At 41.8% G+C, this 13,933-nt stretch overlaps 1 protein-coding gene and 1 pseudogene across 2 annotated transcripts in view; one reads left to right on the top strand and one right to left on the bottom strand.

Moving 5' to 3' along the window:
• The window catches only part of HS6ST2 (heparan sulfate 6-O-sulfotransferase 2), a 321,641-nt gene that overhangs the window by 187,493 nt on the left and 120,215 nt on the right, over positions 1-13,933 (bottom strand). The window lies entirely within an intron of this gene.
• On the top strand, positions 1,505-2,097 carry LOC105721659 (SUMO-conjugating enzyme UBC9-like; annotated as a pseudogene).

Here is a 13,933-nt window from a genome sequence, read left to right as displayed (position 1 = left end):
TAGCAACTGTTTTTATTTCTTTACCTTCTTCTTCTTTTTTTTTTTTTTTGATAAGTAGAGAAAAGAAAGAGAGCTTTGTCAAAGTGAATGTCACGCCACCATATTTCTTCCCACTTCACAGGGGTGGGGGTGAGGAAAGGGCTTGGCCAAATGTTAATTGTGAGCTCTGAAGCGTTTCGTCCTAAGGCCCAAGGACGAAGGCTATACGGCAGCAAGGGTGGCTCTTCCCTCCTTTTAGAAGGCACTATGCAAACTGGCTGCCCTAGTAGGCACCTCGAGCCACCCCAGCCTGAGATCTACTGAAGGCAAGCAGACTATGCCCCTTAATGCCAGATAGTTAAAAAAAATTAGGATTTTGAGAGTCTGAGCCTCTCAATCCAAAGACCCCCTGTTTCACTGCTATTGTCTTTGTCCAAAATAGACGGATTAAAAAAAACCCTAATAGGGCCCTAGTTCAAAGTGCAGGAAGTTGGGCATCATCATAAGTCTGTCCTAAAGCTAGGGAAGATGGAGGTAGGTAGGAGAGGGGGCAGCCAAAGGACAAATAATGATGCTCAGAGATTCCTGAGCCCAGGGGATAGAAACAGGTAGAATGGAAAAGAGATTTTGCACGTAGGCAACTGAGAAAGCCAATGCAACGTGTGAGAAAGAGGACAAGACAGCAGGCTGAAGACCAAACCACAAAACTAGCATGCAGGGAATGGTGGAGTTATCCAGGGAGCTGTGGGCGAAAGGAGCTTCAGACGGCTGCTGTAGAGAACCACTGGCATGAGCTAAATCTATGATGGTGCATAAGCATGAATGCTCGCTCCGGTAATTGATAGGAATATTTGGGGTAATGGGGCATGAGCACTGTAATCAACCACAAGTTGGATCAAGGGCCAGAGCTGCTCTTCCATTCAATCAGAATTGAACGGTCATTAGGCTGATGGTAGGGTTTACAGTGTTAGTGTGATGGCAAACTGGGCAGGATATTTACTCTAAGTCCACCCCTGTGAACTGGAACAATGAGAATGTCCTGTTTCTACCCTCCACAGCCTAAAACATTCAGTGTCACTGCAAGGAGGAAATAGTAGCATCTTGTTTTTTGGCATCAGTTTCCGTTAACAAATTAGGCTTTAATTATGAAATTCAGATCTCCTCCTTTTCAAAGTGATTAGACTGATAGTTCTCACCACCTACACCCACACAAAACCCTCATTAACAAAGATATGTAACATTCCTTTTAAATAAGAGAATATTTCTTCCTTATAGTTACTGAGAGATCATCAAAAGTGCTTTTTCCTCACTCTAATGAAATCATAGTTCCTGCTTCCCATTTCCATTCTTTGTGTGTGTGTGTGTGTGTGTGTTGGAACAGGTTTATTTAATAAAAATAAACTTTGGGGCTGCGCGCGGAGTGGGCTCCAGAGGGAAGTCAGGAGACAAAGGGAAGCGGCGCCGCCGCCGCCGCCGCCGCCCCGCTAGGTCCTCCGCCTGTCCGCGACGCTCGCCGGGACCGCGGCCGCCCGAGGGACTCGAACATGTCGGGGATCGCCCTCAGCAGACTAGCTCAGGAGAGGAAAGCGTGGAGAAAAGACCACCCGTTTGGTTTCGTGGCTGTCCCAACAAAAAATCCCGATGGCACGATGAACCTAATGAACTGGGAGTGCGCCATTCCAGGAAAGAAAGGGACTCCGTGGGAAGGAGGCTTGTTTAAACTACGGATGCTTTTCAAAGATGACTATCCATCTTCACCACCGAAATGTAAATTTGAACCACCGTTACTTCACCCAAATGTGTACCCTTCAGGGACAGTGTGCCTGTCCATCTTAGAGGAGGACAAGGACTGGAGGCCAGCCATCACAATCAAACAGATCCTATTAGGAATACAGAACTTCTAAATGAACCAAATATCCAAGACCCAGCTCAAGCAGAGGCCTACTCGATTTACTGCCAAAACAGAGTGGAGTATGAGAAGAGGGTCCAAGCACAAGCCAAGAAGTTGGCGTCCTCATAAGCAGCGGCCTGCGGCCTCGCAGAAAGGAAGGGATTGGTTTGGCAAGAACTTGTTTACAACACTTTTGCAAATCTAAAGTTGCTCCCTACAATGACTAGTCACCTGGCGGGGGGTTGGGCGGGCGCCATCTTCCATTGCGCCGCGAGTACGCAGTCTCGATTCGCTCAATTGCCCGTTTTTCATACAGGGTCTCTTCCTTCAGTCTTTTGTATTTTGATTGTTATGTAAAACTTGCTTTTACTTTGATATTGATGTCAGTATTTCAACCGCTGTAAAATGATAAACTTTTATACTCGGGTAAGTCCCCCAGGAGCGAACCCTCGCTCTGGGACGCAGGCATGCTTCTCACCGTGCAGAGCTCCACCTCGCCCCGGCTAGCTGTCTGGAAATGCGCCCTCCCTCCGCTGCTCCTCTAGGGCCTGGGCTGTGTTGCTTTTGAGCCTCAGATTCCAGGTCAGCCGCCTCTCCATTCTGCGTCACTTCCTTTGTGTTTATATGGCGTTTTGTCTGTGTTGCTGTTTAGAGTAAACGGCTTGCAACTGTATTACTGAAGGTTCCAGCAATCCTGTGGGTGAGCATTTTTTTTTTTTTTTTTTTTGAGACGGAGTTTCGCTCTTGTTACCCAGGCTGGAGTGCAATGGCGCAATCTTGGCTCACCGCAACTTCTGCCTCCTGGGTTCAGGCAATTCTCCTGCCTCAGCCTCCTGAGTAGCTGGGATTACAGGCACGCGCCACTGTGCCCAGATAATTTTTTGTATTTTTAGTAGAGACGGGGTTTCACCATGTTGACCAGGATGGTCTCGATCTCTTGACCTCGTGATCTACCCGTCTCGGCCTCCCAAAGTGCTGGGATTACAGGCTTGAGCCACCGCGCCCGGCCTGGGTAAGCATTTTTATCCCCATTTAGAAGAGGAAGACGCTAGGCTCAGAGAGGGTGTTTACCTGTCTCATTTTTTGGCAGCTTGCCTTTACTTGGAAAGTAGCTCCGGGACACCCCTGGAGCAGGACACCACACTCATTGGGGCCAAGAGAGCCCTACTTCTCCCTGCCTCATCAGACAGCGAGGGGAACTTGCCTCAAAGCGGGAACAAGGCAACTTGAATGTGGGATCCCTTCCTCTCTCTACACTGCAGAGAACCCTCAGCAACAGTTGAGTCTCCCCATTTCCATTCTTTAGAGGCAAGAAGAGGTATCTGAGTGACCCCCTCCCCACCTAGGCCCTCCAACCCCTAGGGTCTAGGTTCTCAGAATCCAACACTAGAGCTGAAAAATGCCAAGGTGAAGAATCTAAAAGAGTCCAGTTCTAACAAATATAACAGCCAATACTGTACTCAAAACGCATTTGCCAGCAGATGATGGTGGCTCACTCCTATAATCCCAACACTTTGGGAGGCCAAGGTAGGAGGATCGCTTGACCCCAGGAGTTTGAGATCAGCCTGGGCAACATGGCGAAACCCTGTCTGTACTAAAAATACAATAATTAGCTGAGTGTGGTGGTGTGTGCCTATAATCCCAGCTACTCAGGAGGCTGAGGTGGGAGGATCACTTGAGTTTGGGAAGTGGAGGTTGCTGTGAGCTGAGATCTTACCACTGCACTCCAGCCTAGGCGACAGAGTCGGATCCCATCTCAAAAAAGAAATAAATAAAAGCACTTGCTATATGCCAAGCAGTGTTCCAGCACTTGACAATATGAACTCATTTGATCTTCATAACAACCCAAAAGTAGGTATTTATTGTCCCTGTTAGCAGATGAGGGAACTGAGCCACAGAGGGTATAAATGACTTGCCCAAGTCAGAAAGTTAATAAGTTGTAAAGATCCAAATATCCAGAGTTCAGCTCCAGAGTCTGCACACCTGTGTCATAAAATCTCAGAAGAACTGGCTCTGTCAAGTAGGTCAAAGTGATTTCTGTGTCCCTTTCTTCCCCTGGCCCAGAGCTACCTCTCCTTCCATCCCTGCCCGTGGTCTCAGAGAGGACACCCTCTCTGATTTCAGAGTCGCATCCTGCTCAGCAACTCAGGCTTGCACTGAGGAGCTGGACAAACCAAGACCATGGAGGAAGGAGAAGAGTAAAGCCCAGTACAATCTTTCTTCATGCTCTTGCTAAGAGAAAAGGATCCTGGCAGCTCCCCAAACTCTGCCTGGGCTCCTGATATGTGCTATATCACTTTCAAATATATCCAGATTATTACCCCAATACTTCACCTGAAGTGTCCTAATGAAATATGAGTGGATATTAACTAAGCTGTAAAATCCATAAAAATGCTGCTTTACAAGAGACATTTACCTATGAATCAGCAGTTGGGCTAATTCATTATTTAGCAGGTTTGTTATTTATAGCATATAACAGCTTGGTAAATTATTTATATGTGCTTGTTTCTGTGCATGATTTTCCCTTAAGACAGGGAAAATGTTTATCAACCATCCAGGGAGGTTGTTTCAGTCAGAGGCCTATTGTTGAAATAGCTTGGGCTGGTTTCTCTTTCTCACTTCCTGCTGAAGATTCCCATCTGGAAGGAACAGGGGCTGACAGAACTGTAACCAAATCAGGCATTTAGCCATTACTGGGGAGCCAAGAGTTCGCTGTAAGGCAGCATTTTCCAGTGTTTTCGGCCACAAGGCCCATAGAACATGGACTATGAAATACGGGCTCTGTAGGAAGACCAGTTTGGTTAATACTGGGTTAAAGTCAAAGTTAAAAACTGCAAGATTTTGATTAAAAAGTTTCAAAGCTGTATAGCCTTTACTATACGAGGTCTTTTAAGTCGCCAAGAGAAAGCTGTGGAATGAATGGCTTGACCATGGAGTCCTTTTTAATGCAGAAACCTCATGGAGACTAGAACCCACTTTAGGAACACTCCTCTAAGAATTATTTCTCAAGCTGAAATGGAGCTATATATATTTTTAAATTTCTTTTGTTTCAATAGGTTTTGGGGTACAAGTAGTTTTGGGTTACATGTATGAATTATATAATGGTGAATTCTGAGATTTTAGTGCACCTGTCACTAAAGTAGTAAACATTGTACTTAATGCGTAGTTTTTTATTCCTGGCCCCACTCCCACCTTCCTCTTTCTGAGTATTCAAAGTCCACTGTATTACTCTGCATGCCTTTGCAGACTCATAGCTTAGGTCCCACTTATAAATGAGAACAAACGAATTTTGTTTTTTAACTCCTATGTTACTTCACTTAGAATAATGGCCTCTAGGCCAGGCACAATGGCTCACACCTGTAATCCCAGCACTTTGGGAGACCAAGGCCGGTGGATCATTTGAGGTTGGGAATTCGAGACCAGCCTGGTCAACATGGTGAAACCCTGTCTCTACGAAAAATACAAAAAAAAAGAAAAAAGCCAGCGTGGCTGCACACCTGTAGTCCCAGCTACTTGGGAGGCTGAGGCACGAGAAACACTTGAACCCAGGAGGTGGAGGTTGCAGTGAGCTGGTATCACATCACTGTACTCCAGCTTGGGCCACAGTGTGAAACTTCATCTCAAAGAAAAAAAAAAAAGAATAATGGCCTCCAGCTTCATTCAAAAGACATTATTTTATTCTTTTAAATGGCTGAGTAGTATTCCGTGGTGTATATATACCACATTTTCTTTATCCACTCATTAGTTGATGGGGGAAACTTCTATTTTGGTAAACTTGGGGCCTGAACTCTACTATCTTGTCCACCCCTGAGAAATTGTGAAATGGAATAATCAACATGGACCAATCTATTGATGCAATGCAGAAACAATCTAGTCCAGCTACACCTAAATAACTCTTAGAAGTATCTGCACCGCATCATTCAGCACACTTTTGTATTCTTTGGGATTTGTTCATTGCTTCGTGTTTTTTAGTCCTGTCCTCTAAAATGACTATGCTTCACTATGGCAGGGACTGTCTTCTGCATCTTTGGTCCCTTCTTGTGCTGCATAAGCATGACAAGCACCACGTCCCAGCAGATGCAAGGATAAGCAGCAAACATTAAGTAGAAACTAGCTATTTAAGGCTTTAGCTTTCTAAAATGTTTTTGTTTCCAAGCAAAGTGGAAAAGCAGACAGTGTATCTTTGGACAAAGAAGGCTGGAGCAAGGCCATAAAGTGAAATTATGGCCAAAGTCAGAAGAAAAAGGGTAAAGGAAATCAAAATGTTGGGACCTTTGAGGCCAGACTTAGAGAGACTAACCACTCTGTGTTGTGAATTGTTTGTCAGATAAGGAAGACATCCTGAATATCTGCCAGAAGGTCTGGCCTCTACTCTATGGCTACTCTAAGTATTTTTGCTGTTGTTGTTACTCTAAGTGTTTTTATTCTATGATTTATTCTCCAACTGGAACCGTATTCCAAGTAAGGGGTCCCGTTAAACTTTAATTTTAAAAATCATTGCTTTTCTTTTAAATGTGAGTTTAAAAGACTTGCTGCATTCAAAAGTGCCATTTTATTATATTGAACAGGGTCAACATTTTGTCCATTTGAAGGACATCTGATTTTACTGAAATCCATAAGGCTATAGAGACCACTTACCAGAAACTCATTTTATAGCAATCATTGCTGAAATCCATCTCTTAATTGAGGGATACCTACGGTCTAAGATAAAGTTTGTCAACTGTTAACCCTAGAAAGCTAAAACAATTACTTAGTGATTGAAATACACTTCCTAATCTGAATTTGTTGCCTTCTATGGAGAAGGCCTTTGGCCAACACTAGCATAGCTCATTGAGTGGAAAGAGTCTTGATGTGGGCCCCAGCTCTGACACTTCAAAAACTCTGTGACTCTGGGCAAACTAGCCGTCTTTCCTCTCTAAGCTTCTGTTTTCTCTTCTATAAGAACAGGGCCTTTAACTAAATGGTCTCTGAGATCCCAGTATTCTAATATGATGTTGGGGTATACAAGGAGAGACAAAGGAAGGCAGTGGGTTGTAAAGACCTGAGTTGATGACCTCAGTCAACGTCCAGGGGCATCATGCTAAAAGGCCCATTCCTATCTGTTCTGAAGAAACAAACTGCAGAGAATCCTTGGCCTGGAAATTCTCTGCCATATGTTGAGGTGGTACCTCGGAACTTTGGCAGCGCTTTTGTCAGTAGGGATGGGGGGGCCTCCCATTAATCAAACACAGAAATCACTGCATCCAACATTCTCAGAAGCATATCTGCTGATGGTTAAGGTAAATGCTCTGAACTCAGAAGGCTCTGGATTCAACATTTTGCTATGCCAAGTTTCTGGATGTGTGATCTTGGACAAGTTCTTCTACCTCTCTAGAGAATCCACTTTCTTATTTGTAATATTCAATGACAAAAAAAAAATACAAAGAATTTGGTACAGAGACTGGCCCCTAATCAGGAAAATACTAGCCGCTATTATTATTTTCCTCCCTGTTGTTAACTGAGGTCTGTTAGCCATCTCTCTATATAGTCCAACTCTCTGTAATACAGTCAAAAGGAATCCCATCTTTCTTTCTACAATTTCCTTTATGTGAATTCTCAGTTACAGCCAAGCTAATCTACTCTCTATGTCACAATGCTTCTGTACATTTGCTCAAGCTGTCTCCCCCACTTGAACTGCTTGCTCTACTCTTTCCCCATCTCAGACAGATATTATACTTTGTCCAATGTCCTTTGTCCTCCATGACTTTCTCAATTAGTAGGGATTACTTTCTCCTCTAAACTCACAGTCCTATACTGCCGAAATCACTTGCTTGAGAATTAATCACAACAACTGCCTTGTGCTTGGACACATTATAAATTACAACGAAAACGCTTTCACCACTTTTCACGTGACTGCTTTACGGCAGAGGCTTCACCGCACCCTTTTGTCTCCCCACTTCAGTGTCTAGCACGGAGCATGGGGCTAAGAAACATACTGAGTCATTTTTTGGTTTTGATTTTGGTTTTGCATGTGAACAAATGTAGCTCCACCCTTACAGGAACAACTCCACTAGAGGTTTTAGACCTGTGCTGGCCAATATGATCTCCAGTAGCCAAATATAGCTCTTGAGCACTTGAAATATGGCCAGCCTAAAAGGAGGTGGGCTGTAAGTATAAATTACACACCAGATTTCTAAGACTTCAAACAAAATAGGTAAAATATCTCATTAATATTTTTATATTACTTACATGTCAAGGTGATAATATTGGGCCCTACTCAGTTAAACTAAATATACTATTAAAATTAATTTCACGTTTCTTTCTACATTTTTATATTGACCACTAAAAAACTTTAAAATTATATATATGGCTCACATTATATTTCTATCGTACAGCACTGCTGTGGCCCTTTAAAAATATAAAGCATGTGAACACACTGATAATTAGATGCACTAAATATTTTACCACTGTTCTTTTCAGAGAACACCTATAACAGCCTACTGGTATTTGATTTTCACGTCTGTTCTAATCTAGCACTGTAGGTGTGAACTGTTCACGGGTCCTTGGAGAGAATAGGAACTCCTGATGCATATGCCAGCTGGGGACCTGTCTACAGAGTCCTGGTTAAGGAATGTACTATGGTCAGGCCATCTCCATTCTGCTTGGTATGTTTTTGTTATTAATTAAGATGCCTGAAAACCCTTTGGTGAAATACTAAAATCAAATGTGGCCAAAAAGGTTTACACATGCAAGTGGGGAGGGTGGCAAAGGAACAAACTCAGTGACCAGTGTTGGATAATGATATGGATTTTAAGGCAGCAATTGGGCATCTCCTAAGGCACTTCCATTGATAAGAAATCACTCAAAAGCACTCCATCCATTCACAAAGACCATTTGTACCTTTATGCTGACAGTGGCTACAGTGTCTTCCCAACAGAACCCCATCTTTGTCACAGTGTTATTCAAGACTGGGAATTGCTGACTGCTCTGTGAACACAACTTCTATAGGTACTGTGGAAGGTGCAAAAGATGTAACAGAACTCCAACACTGAAGGGTCCTATAAACTTTCTATGGTTCAGTGTCAGGGAAGGCTTCACAGGGCATGCCAGACTGGATAAGTGAGTTTGTTATGACACAGGATGTTATAGCAAAGGATGAAGGATGAGAAAGATGCAAAGGAGAAGGAAAACAGGAGGAGGATGTGTGTCCTGAAATGTATCAATAGTGGGAAAAGAGGGAAAAAAGAAAGAAAAGAGGAAAGGAACAAGGCAAAAAGGAAATGTAACTATGAGACTCTGGACATGTTTCAATTCCCTCCCTTTAAAGGGAGATTCATATAGATCAACCTCATAATCTTATGGCAAATATTAAATGGGTTGTTACATGTGAAAGCCCCTAACATTGTTTCTAGACTCTATCGTTGTTAATTCCCTCCCCTCCTTGCCTTTTATCTTGGGCTTAGACCACTTGATTTCTGACTTCGGACACTGAATATACACCTACAACCACTGCTGAGCCATAAATTGTTGCCCGTGCTGTTCCTAACCTTGATGTTGTCCCTCAGTTTTGCTGTTAGGATTTCAGGTGCTTGATAACTCATGAAGAGCCAGTCTATCTCAGAAAGGATGAAGAGAGCTGAGTACAGCTTTCATGGAAAATTGGGAGCCATGATTTTCGTCAAAATGAAAAACAAAATGACTGTTTAGTCTCAGCAAGGGAGTATTTACTGTCTGAATCTATATTCCGAACTTGATTGACCAACACAAACATACCATTTTATCTGCCGATTTCTACTCACTTTGGGAGATCCACTTTTGATCTACTTCCTAGGGACTTGCCATGGCAAAGTATTGCAGGATTTGCAAACAAAGCACTTCATACCCTCTGTTTTAACTCATCTATTGAAAGAAAAAGGCAGGAGCATTTGGGGGTGGAGGTGTTTCTTTAAAGTCAGCATGGCTCCTGCTTTATTTCTGTAACACACCTTCTTTGTCACCCCCTACCTGCTACTGCACATGGTTCAGAACATATGAAAGCAGTTTCGTTAATTCTTGAAGGGAAAAGGAAGGTAATGGATAAGTAGCACACAGTCACAAAGTGATCCCTAAGGCAACCTGGGCACAGGACAGCTAAACTCAATACAGGCAACCGGGCAGCAATGAAATAAAGACCGTATATATCTTCTTGGGACTGCCAATGTGAGGTGGCAGAAGTCCGGGTGACACCAAAGACATGGCAATCTTTCTTCAGAGACTACCTGTCAAATCATTTCAGATGAAAGAAGAACATTTCCAAAATCACTCAAAAATGAGGGACTTTCAGAATAGTGCTTACCTTGGGGGTGGGTGGAGACACCAACTGGGCACTAGATACCAACTGGGCACTAGAAAACTTCCTAGGGATAATGGAAATATCATATATATGTATATATATAAATATACACACACACAGGTGTGATTTATGTATATATAAATATATGTACAACATATATAAATACATATTTAAGTATATATGTGCTGTACATATATTTATATAATTTAAGTATATAAATATATATGCTGTATTTATATATTCAAATATGTAGATATAAATGCTGTACATATATTTTATATATAAATCACACCTATACTTTTTTAACCTAACATTATAACATAAGCATTTTCTAACATTAATTATCATGTTTTCTTTTTCTTTCTTTTTCTTTTTTTAATTGTGAGATGGAGTTTCTTGTTGCCCAGGCTGGGGTGCAATGGTGCGATCTTGGCTCACTGCAATCTCTGCCTCCCGGGTTCAAGCAATTCTCTGGCCTCAGACTCCCAAGTAGCTGGGATTATAGGCATGTGCCACTATGCTCGGCTCATTCTATATTTTTTAGTAGAGACAGGGGAGTTTCACCATATTGGTCAGGCTGGTCTCAAATTCCCAATTTGAAGTGATCCACCCACCTCAGCCCCCCAAAGTGCTGAGATTACAGGCGTGAGCCACCGTGCATGGCCCATGTTTTCATTTTTAAAAAATGATTACATAATAGTCTATCAGGCAGATTCACATTAATATATTTAACTACTTGTTGCTGGAAACCTAGATACTTTCCACCTTCCTCTTATTCTGATCTGGAAAGATCTAAGTTAACATCTAAGCTGGAAAGTATCTAAGTTAATGTTGTGTTGGATCCTGCTTGCTTTTATATATATGTAAATTTAAGTATATAAATATATATGCTGTATTTATATATATATTTATGTACATATATTTATATATTTATCTATATAAATATATGTGAAGCATATATATTTATATATTAAGTCTATTATATATCATATATAAATATAAATGCTACTCAAATGGATCACTCGATCTATGTATCTATCTATCTATTTATCTATCTATCTATCTACAGAGAGAGATTTGGGATCTGGGTAGCATTTACACAAATCTAGGTATGTAAAAATTCCCCAAGCCTATGCACTGAAGACTTGTCCACTTTATTTTGTTGTATGTAAATTATACTCATTTAAAAAATTTTTAATGTTAACTGTACCCATGTAGAGGTCCAGAGGAGGACTCAAGCCTTGCGACTGCCAGTCATGTCAACTGGCACATCCCTTCAGGAAGGCAATTTGCCACTACATATCAAGGGCCTTAAAATAGGTTGAGAACCTTTGACTCAGGAATCCCATTTCCGGATGTCTGTCCTGAGGAACTCATCTGAAACATGAGAAAAACGATGTGCAGGGTGATGGTGAAGCAAATCATTGGATAGAAGATGTACTTGCTTGTGTGTGAATAGGTTATGTTCTGTGAACATGTCACGTTAAAAAAGCAGGATACAAAAGCTTGCTTGTGCATGATGACTTAGTTGTACTGACAAAAAAGGAGCAGAGAGAACAAAAAAGACAAAAAATACCACACAATTGTCACAATGTTTATGTTGTGATGAGGGAATTTTTGGTGATTTCTTTTATGTGTCTCTCTCCTATGGTTGCCTTAGAATCACCTTGTGTCTGTGCACAACATAGCCACCACTGGTGTTTTCTATGAAGTGTATCTATATTATTTGCAAAACAAAATCAGGGAACAAGGAGCCCAAAGGTATCTGGATGGTTCTGCCTTTAACAATTGCATCAGGTAATTGGTATCAAGCCAGACAAACGAATAAAATGATACTTCTTCAAGTAATTCCATACACGCATGGCTTCTCTTATATTTGTACCATAGTTTAAATATATTCTGGAGCACTTTTACATATAAACAGCAAATTCTGAGAAAGAGGTAATGATAAAATGCATATCTAAAGGGACCCTTGGATTGGATCATACAGGGTCCACTAGGATGGACATGGGACCAGGTCGCCCAGTGCCTGAAAAGGCAAAACGACTACAAAGGTAAAGTTCTTCAGATCCCTGTCATCTCGTAAGGCAGGGATTGATTAATTCTTCTAGGTGGAGTGATTCAGGGGCAAGCAAATTGAGACTCACATTTTTTCCACTGCCTATAATAAAAGCAAGCATTTTTAAGTGTTCTTCATCATCCCCTGCTACTTCTTACATTTTAAACCCAAAATTTTACATTCCTGTCACTTCTCAGAACTTCTAGAGATTTTCTCCTTTCGACCTGTTTGAAGTTTGAGAACGATTTCATTTTTCCCCTCCAGGTTTTCCATTAGCTAAAGCCATTAGAAAGAGCCTGAACCTTGTCTTTATGAGGCCTCCTTCAAAGTAGGCTGTCACTGGGGTTGATGGTCCGGTTACAAGATTGAAGACTTGGGCTCTGTAAAGAACTGCTCTTGAAAGATCATTAGTGAGGTCCCCAGGCCCAAGTTTTTACACCTGGTATAGAAATTCCCAGGGCATTTTACCCCCAGTGAATACATAAATTCCATTAATCAACATGTACCTTTCTTCTACTTCCCAAGAGAATGGTTACATATGCAGAATACAAAAGAAAGTAGTGAAGGGGGTGTCAGAGAAGACACTAGGGGTTGTTTTATTTGATTTTTAAAGATTTTAAAGAAGACATATGTCAAGAAACTATCTCAGGAGTTTTGTTTTTTCAGAACTTTCCAGAACTTTCTTTCCTTTAGGTCTCAGAGACCTAACTGGAAATCCGGTGACAAACTACATGTGCCTGTTATTTCCTTATACTGGATTAAGGGCCAAATAATAAACATGAGGAGAAAGAGATTTCCCAGAAACCTGACAAGGAGACAAGGAGAAGACAGAAAACAACTCTGAAATACTGTGATGTTATTATATAGGCAGATGAATTCCACTAACTGACTTGTAGCATAAAACAAAACACTTAACTAACCCAGGCATCAGTCTTCTAATCTGTAAAGTAAGGGGTTCCAACAAAAGCCTTTTAGTTTCCAGAATTTCTGGTACAAAATGAGAGCCTAAGAGGATGTCCAAGACAAGGAGGACTAAAAACGTGCAGGTCTCTCCTCTCCTCTGTAAGTCCCCTCCACTTGCAGACATTCTACAGCACACAAGCTTGTCTAACAACTACATTCTGGACACAGCCTCTCAGTTCTCAGAACTGAGATACTTCGGAAATGGTTCTCATCTACTAAAATGTACCCGACAGCTGAACTTAATGAGGCTGGGAGGAACACTTCGGTTTTGTTCCAGGGGAGAAACAAAGGGGTCAGGCCTGTCTTAGGCAGAAGCCACCCAAAGCAACAATGTTTCTCTTCACAGTGAGCTTTTCCACCTGTCAACAGATGCTTAAAGCAACAGGATGAATCTGAAACAGCTGAGTTGGACACCAAAGTAGAACAAGGCAGCTGTTCCTTGCCTTTCAGTATAAAAAGCATGGCAATTATGTTGAGAAAGACCCGGTGGTCCATAAATATGATCGCTTTGCACATTCTCTTCTCTGTGGTTTTTAGGACTTGAGTTATTTGACTGAAATAGCTGCAGAACAACCAAAAGGTTTCTGCTACAGGTAGGCCAAAGAAGCAAACATTATAGGAGACGAAGGATAATAATAAATTACGGTGGTGAGGCGAGGAGAGCTAGGGAGTCTCTGAGCTTCAGAATTAAGCTCCAATAGAAAGAACAGATTGCATGATATTATTCACT

The sequence above is a fragment of the Aotus nancymaae genome, unplaced genomic scaffold (genome assembly GCF_030222135.1).
Source record: "Aotus nancymaae isolate 86718 unplaced genomic scaffold, 86718_ANA_hifiasm-v0.15.2.pri h1tg000004l, whole genome shotgun sequence".
Classification (NCBI taxonomy): Eukaryota; Metazoa; Chordata; class Mammalia; order Primates; family Aotidae; genus Aotus; species Aotus nancymaae.
This window is presented reverse-complemented; position numbering and strand designations above follow the sequence as displayed.